The sequence below is a fragment of the Megalobrama amblycephala genome, linkage group LG2 (assembly GCF_018812025.1).
Source record: "Megalobrama amblycephala isolate DHTTF-2021 linkage group LG2, ASM1881202v1, whole genome shotgun sequence".
Taxonomy (NCBI): Eukaryota; Metazoa; Chordata; class Actinopteri; order Cypriniformes; family Xenocyprididae; genus Megalobrama; species Megalobrama amblycephala.
The window spans coordinates 40,719,630-40,727,703 of NC_063045.1; the positions used below are offsets into that span (position 1 = coordinate 40,719,630).

General features: G+C 39.6%; 1 long non-coding RNA gene across 1 annotated transcript; it reads right to left on the minus strand.

Annotated features, from left to right (window-relative positions):
- Window positions 1-4,090: 4,090 nt before the first annotated feature.
- On the minus strand, window positions 4,091-4,832 carry LOC125258561. Its single transcript, XR_007182650.1, has 3 exons — window positions 4,553-4,832; window positions 4,288-4,396; window positions 4,091-4,166 (listed from the first exon to the last, which is right to left on the minus strand). It is a non-coding gene; the product is annotated as an uncharacterized LOC125258561 (long non-coding RNA).
- Between the last annotated feature and the right edge of the window lie 3,242 nt (window positions 4,833-8,074).

Consider the following 8,074-nt stretch of genomic DNA (forward strand, 5'->3'; position numbering starts at 1 on the left):
CCTCCACAGTTCATTTCTCTTAAACATTCCTTTACAATACAAGCAGTACTCGTATGTGTGTTTATCTGTGTTTTTAAACGCCCTCCGTTTTACTTTTAGTGCACCTTCTCCTTTTTTAAGTACATTTTTGTTATTCTTGAAATTTCCTAGGTTTCGCAGTTCTTCTAGAAGTTCTTTTCTTTTTTTAGATCTTGCCGGAAGACTTAGAGCCTTTGCTATATCCATATTCTCTTTCGCATGTACTTTAAAATGTCTGGCAATTTTCGATTTGGGCTCTCCACATATGAAGCAAAAATTTTGGCCTGCTTTGGCCAGTGTAGGTGATTTTTCAGTTTCTGGTGTCGTTTTTTCACATGGTGCATCCAGTGGACTACTGACTGGATTTTCACATTCACTGTCTGTGTCAGTATTAGAAACCGAACAGGGAACATATTCATCTCCAGATGACATTTCATCCCCCTCACTTTCATCAGCTGATGCAGATGTGTTCTGAAAAACATTGAGGTGTAGAGTTATATCATTAAATTCATATACATGCATAGAAATACATTTCATATTTTTTGATGTAATTATTCATGGTAATTGCTTACATCATTTTGTAGTTTTTCGAAACATCGTGCGTGCCACAGTGAAGCAAGCTGAGAAGTACAAATACTTTAATCAGTTCAAAGGGAAATGGTTGAAAATAAAGAAGGCAGCCACAAATGAAGACAGACTAAAAAACAGCACCATGGTTTTTTGAATATGGGAAATATCATTTGATTATTTCACAATTACAAACTTCATTAAGTACTGTTCAAAATATCTATACAAATTTCAGACAATTCAAAAATTACCTTTACATTTGACTCCAAACCACTTTAGAGAGGAGAATGGTCCATGGCAAGCCAGGCATTTCTCAAAAGAGGACAGTTGTTTGGATTTTATAATGTGTTTCTTACAAACTGAAAGAAATAAAAAATAAACACTTTCACTTAGTTATTTTCTATATTTTTGATGATTGTGGTGGCTCATACAACTTTTATTGTACTGACCTGCAAACACAAGAGGGGAAAAAAGGTGACATGTAAACAAACTAATATCGCTTTAGGGGTGTCTGCGGACATTTTTGCAATTTGAACATGTAACCAAAGCATTCTGGTGCACTCTGATAAGACAAACGACAGCACTAGCTTCATGTAAAATAATAATAATAATTTAAAAAAAAAAATGACTAGGGCTAAGTGACAAGTTTCACAATGGTTCGATTCACATGCTTGTAATTCAATTGCAATTTGAAATTGATTAATTCAGCTAATGCTTGTCAGGATAATGCATCAGAACTGTATTGAACACTAGGGGTGTGAACCTTTTATTTTATTTGCTCCAAGAAAGTACACTTCTTGAATGTAGCAAACATCAAACAAAACTCAAGTCTGAACACAGCCGAAAACAAGCGCAACGTATGAAACTGTCAAGCAGTGTACATAAGTTTTTGGTATTCCCTAACTGGGCTCTACAGTGCGAGCATTTCGCTCACTTTTGCACCTGAAAATAACTGCGTGTGAGTGTGAAAAAATATTTAGGCGCACTGGTGCGAGTGACCCAATCGATTCTCATTTATAGAACTATAATACAATTGGAACAAAAAGTACACCTCCTAAAATGCATCTACACTGAACAAGAGTTATGTTTCGCACAGCAGAGCAAGTGCAAAAGATGTGTGCGATGGACTACACTCCAAATATTGTTTACAAGGTGAAAGGAGACCGTCTCATGACACTGATGTTTCAGCCAAATTAACTGGAAATACTACATTTGAATTATCATAAGTAGGGCTGCACAATTAATCGAATTTCTAATCGCGATTACGATTACGGATGCCACGATTTCGTAATCGTTCAATAGCGCGATTACAAGGAAAAATATCCACTTAGATTATTCTGCATGTTTAAATCAGAAACATGTCTAATTAATTGAATAAAAACTTTATTTGTGTACATTAATAGGGCCCTATGAATTTTTTTTCTCAGAAATCTTTATTTAAATTTGTCTGGTAATTAAATAAAGGCATGAATTTCTGTTGCATGATTTTGACTAAATTCAAAAGAGGGCTGCAACCCAACATCAGAGGGGAAAAAACAAGAAAATCAGTCCTCTTACCTGAAGTACCTAGAGCAGGCTCATGGGCTTGAGCAAATTCTGTAGGGTGCCAATGGACTGGATCACGCTCTGGAGTGGCCTCATGGGCTACAGTGTTCACTGGAACAGATTTTTTTTTCTATGTTAATGGAAGTTGCATTGCATGATTTTGACTAAATTCAAAAGAGGGCTGCAACCCAACATCAGAGGAGAAAAAACAAGAAAATCAGTCCTCTTACCTGAAGTACCAAGAGCAGACTCTTGGGCTTGAGCGAATTCTGTAGGGTGCCAATGGGCTGGATCACGCTCTGGAGTGGCCTCATGGGCTACAGTGGGCACTGGAATGGATTTTGTTATGTTAGTGGAAGTTGCATTGCATGATTTTGACTAAATTCAAAAGAGGGCTGCAACCCAACATCAGAGGGGAAAAAACAAGAAAATCAGTCCTCTTACCTGAAGTACCTAGAGCAGGCTCATGGGCTTGAGCGAATTCTGTAGGGTGCCAATGGACTGGATCATGCTCTGGAGTGGCCTCATGGGCTACAGTGTTCACTGGAACAGATTTTTTTTTCTGTGTTAATGGAAGTTGCATTGCATGATTTTGACTAAATTCAAAAGAGGGCTGCAACCCAACATCAGAGGAGAAAAAACAAGAAAATCAGTCCTCTTACCTGAAGTACCAAGAGCAGACTCTTGGGCTTGAGCGAATTCTGTAGGGTGCCAATGGGCTGGATCACGCTCTGGAGTGGCCTCATGGGCTACAGTGGGCACTGGAACGGATTTTGTTATGTTAGTGGAAGTTGCATTGCATGATTTTGACTAAATTCAAAAGAGGGCTGCAACCCAACATCAGAGGGGAAAAAACAAGAAAATCAGTCCTCTTACCTGAAGTACCTAGAGCAGGCTCATGGGCTTGAGCGAATTCTGTAGGGTGCCAATGGACTGGATCATGCTCTGGAGTGGCCTCATGGGCTACAGTGGGCACTGGAACAGATTTTTTTTTTCTATGTTAATGGAAGTTGCATTGCATGATTTTGACTGAATTCAAAAGAGGGCTGAGACCCATCATCAGAGGGGAAAAAACAAGAAAATCAGTCCTCTTACCTGAAGTACCTAGAGCAGGCTCATGGGCTTGAATGAATTCTGTAGGGTCCCAATGGACTGGATCACGCTCTGGAGTGGCCTCATGGGCTACAGTGGGCACAGGAACGGATTTTGTCATGTTAGTATAAGTTGCATTGCATGATTTTGACCACATTCAAAAGAGGGCTCCAACCCAACATGGGGGATGGAGGACAAGAAAATCAGTCCTCTTACCTGAAGTACCTAGAGCAGGCTCATGGGTTTGAGTGAATTCTGTAGGGTGCCAATGGGCTGGATCACGCACTGGAGTGGCCTCATGGGCTACAGTGGGCACTGGAACGGATTTTGTTATGTTAGTGGAAGTTGCATTGCATGATTTTGACTAAATTCAAAAGAGGGCTGCAACCCAACATCAGAGGGGAAAAAACAAGAAAATCAGTCCTCTTACCTGAAGTACCTAGAGCAGGCTCATGGGCTTGAGCGAATTCTGTAGGGTGCCAATGGACTGGATCACGCTCTGGAGTGGCCTCATGGGCTACAGTGGGCACAGGAACGGATTTTGTCATGTTAGTATAAGTTGCATTGCATGATTTTGACCACATTCAAAAGAGGGCTGCAACCCAACATCAGAGGAGAAAAAACAAGAAAATCAGTCCTCTTACCTGAAGTACCTAGAGCAGGCTCATGGGCTTGAGCGAATTCTGTAGGGTGCCAATGGACTGGATCACGCTCTGGAGTGGCCTCATGGGCTACAGTGGGCACAGGAACGGATTTTGTCATGTTAGTATAAGTTGAATTGCATGATTTTGACCACATTCAAAAGAGGGCTCCAACCCAACATGGGGGGTGGAGGACAAGAAAATCAGTCCTCTTACCTGAAGTACCTAGAGCAGGCTCATGGGTTTGAGTGAATTCTGTAGGGTGCCAATGGGCTGGATCACGCACTGGAGTGGCCTCATGGGCTACAGTGGCCAGTGGAATGGATTTTGTTATGTTAGTGGAAGTTGCATTGCATGATTTTGACTAAATTCAAAAGAGGGCTGCAACCCAACATCAGGAAAATAAGAAAACCGATGCTCTTACGTAATGTACGTGCAGAAGGCTCATGGGTTGGAGCAGATTCTACAGCATGTTCTTGGGTGGGAGTGGGATCTGGAGCTGATTCATGGGCAGGAGTGGGCTCCATAGAGGACTGTTTTCAAAATATATTCAAAAATATTTTTAAAAGTATATTCAAAAGTATCACTCAATCCCTGAGTTTAACAGCCATGCTGTAAATGACATTCAAAAAATCATTCACAACATCATTATAATACCTTGATCTCTCCAAAAACTTTTGTAAACATACCTTGTTTTTTGACCTTTTCTTTGTATAAACACGCCATGGCAAACCAGTTCCTCCGTAATCGTACGTGATTTCTTCATCTTTTTAAATGTCTTTAATAGCAAATAGGCATAAATGGGGGAGATCATGAAGTACAATTTTTCTCATTTTGGCATTGGGGTTTGAATCATCATTAACAAGCCTTCCTAGGGACCCATCGTCCAACGAAGCATCAATACTGAAAAGGAGTAAATAATAAAATAAATATATAAATAAATAGGCTGCTTCTTACATTATTCCTGAATAATAGGGCTGGTTAAAAATAATAATCTTACAATTAATTACAAACTTTTAACAATAATCTTAATATTTCCTAAAACTCCAAGATTATATATATGATAATGATCCCTTTCAATAATGATGAGTCCCTTTCAATATAAAAGTCTTTTGCTACTACGGACTCCCTCATATGACAGTCTTTGCAGTCATCTAATGGCATAATAAATTAACTTTTACTGATGTCACAATCACAGTCGCTAACAGTAACAGACCTGTTCTCAATAGTAAATATGGCATATTTAAATCAAATAAATATTATTTACAATAATAGTTAAATGAACAAGAATTGCCATTATAAAAGTATATTGAGGTTGTACAAACATACAGTAATGTAAAGCTTACTTCAGACTGAAGTTTTTTCAATTACATCATTTGGGCCATTTTGATTTTTTTTTTAATAATTTAGTAATTTACAGCAGTGGCTCCCAACCCTGGTCCAGGAGTTACCCCAGTACTGCACATTATTTAGATGTCACCCCAATCAAACACACCTGATTCAACTCATCAGTAGGCTCCAAGATATCGGATTGGGGTTTCAGTAAAGAGAGACATCCAAAATGTTCAGTATTGGGGGGTACTTGAAAACCATGATTGGGAGCTACTAATTTACAGCAACAGCTGTGAAAGAACTTCTTGCACATGCAGGTGAAGGGGCATTACAAAAAGCAGTTACATTTCACTGAAAATATACCCAAATAAAATCTTAAATTTATGGTCAACTTTATCACAGATGAAAATACATATACAGGTTTAAAGCAGGAAATTAGAAAAAGAAAAAGTGTTCTGGTTTTAAATAGGGATGTGTTATGATTTTCGAATATTCGATTAGTTGATTTAATTATAGAATATCGAATAGGTTGTGCGATTATCGTCTTTAAAAATTCCCCATTTGATGCGGTGGTGACTTGTAACCAGAGGGTAGCGCACTCTGCCAATAACGCACCTAAATGCTGTCAATTTGCTCAGACATTGCCTCATACGCACACTAGACTTGTGTGGCATATAACAAACAGACACATTAAAATTAATTTTAACATAAGTGCCGTCATTCAGGCTGTTCACAATATGTTATAACGCGTTTAGGCAGCCTAAAATCATTATGGCTTGAGATCGGCTTGCTGCGATAGGCGGTGTCTAGAGAAGAGAACAGACACTACAATTAAAATCTAAATGTGTCTACTCAATTCAGCACGAGCCGAACGAGAGTCGCAGCACAGATGAGCAACAGGAGTCAGATTTCACCTCACTCTTGACTGACAAGACGACGGTGGAAGTTTTGGTTTCTATCGAAATGTAAAAGCGTTCATTTAAGAGTGAATTGTCATTGTACTGCTTTGTTGTTGTGTTTTTCATTAAAAATAACAATGAACCCAGCATTCAAGCAATCGCATACCAAATTGGCACTAATTTGAAAGTGAAAGTAAAAGGCTTACAGCTGCATGGGCGCAGTGGCGTACTGCAAGTCTGTGAGGCCCCCCCGCAAAGAATGAGATGGGGCCCCTCCCACAAGCAGTGATGTCATGTGTTAAAATTTGAGTCCATCTGCCCCACAGTTTACAAAAACTGATTTAACAGTGAATCATGTGGTGAATTGTCATTGCAGTATCAGTAAAAACTGACTTAACAGTGAATCATGTGGTGAATTATCATTGCATTGATTTATTTGATGTTATTATTGAATAATATTATAGCCTAGCCTATATGATAGGCCTATATAATGTTTAGTGATTTTGGTATCGCAGACTAAAATACCGGCAGGAATAAATATTTAGGCTAATTTACTCATTAAAACCAAAGGAGCGCCAAGAGAACGGATAACAGCCGCAACGAGCACTGGCCATGATTTCAGAAACAACACATTCCAGCGGATAGATCGCCTCTTATTTAACACAGACCTACAAATTTCTTGTCAAATGGAGATGTTTCTTTCTTTTAGGTACAGTTATTCGCTGAGTTTAAATTAATTTTTGAGACGTTTCAGAAAGATTCTCGCAGAGAGATAGCTGAAAGTGCACCCTGTTTTTTATTTATTCTATTTTACAAAAGTAGCCTACAAGGTGTTGTTATTATGAGCGTAAATATAAAATAAAATTTAAAAAAAGTAGACCATTTGTAGTCTTGCATCAATCTGTAGGCTATTGCCAAAAATGACGGAAGGCCTGTTTTAAGTTGTTTCAGCTGTCATGAGGAAAAAATCCATCAGAACGCGCCGGCGCATTCGTCGGCCAGAGGGATAAAAATGTAGCCAATTTAGTTTCATATTTATATTTAAATATTGGGCCATAGCCTAATATAATTTTTTTTAAATGTCACCTATGTTGATTATGAAAAGTGAATAGCATGACGGATGCGCAATGTCGGGAGACATGCAGCGGGTCAGACATGAGTTCGACCACTTCATTAAGTTTTGTTTTATAGTAAGTCTTTCTTTAAAGTGAATTTCATTTTGTAGAAATTGTATCTTAATTTTAATCAATGTTTCATCAACCAATTGCCTATATTTAGTAAATAGGAAGAAAACCAAGAACGTCGGTTGTGGAATGGATTGAAGTGCGTAACTGTCACAGACACGTCAGGTTCCACCTCACTCCCTTACCCACGCACCCAATCACCGGAGTACTGATCACCGCCACCTGCAACTCATTATCACAATCATCACCTCACTACTTAAGCCCCACACTCACACACACACATTGTCCGGTCTCGTTCGTGATACACAAGTTGTATGCTTACCTCAAGGACTCCCAAAACGACACTTACCTGTCTCCATACTCTCCATCGTCTCCATCGTCTCCTGGTCTCCTCGTGTCTCTACCTACCTGTGTGTGTGAGTGTTCCCGTCTGCCAACTCCAACGTCTTCATCGAACTGCATCTGCAATACAAACAAGGACAGTATTACCTCTCTTTCATCCTCAAGATCTTCATTACCACTATTGCACTTACCTATTGCTCTGCTGATTTTTCTAAATAAACATCCAAACTGCATTTACATCTGTCTCCGGTGTCTCTACTGTAACAGAAGACCGGACCATAACAGCTTACATCAGCATGAGCCGTCAAGACCCTTTCCAGGAGCTCGTGGATGCAGTTCGGCGAGCACTCACTCCTCAACCACCGTCACCATCACCAGCACCAGCCACCGCTGCTGCCACCACCTCCACAGTCACCTCTACTTCGCCGGTATTCACCGCCAGTCCCATGGCCAA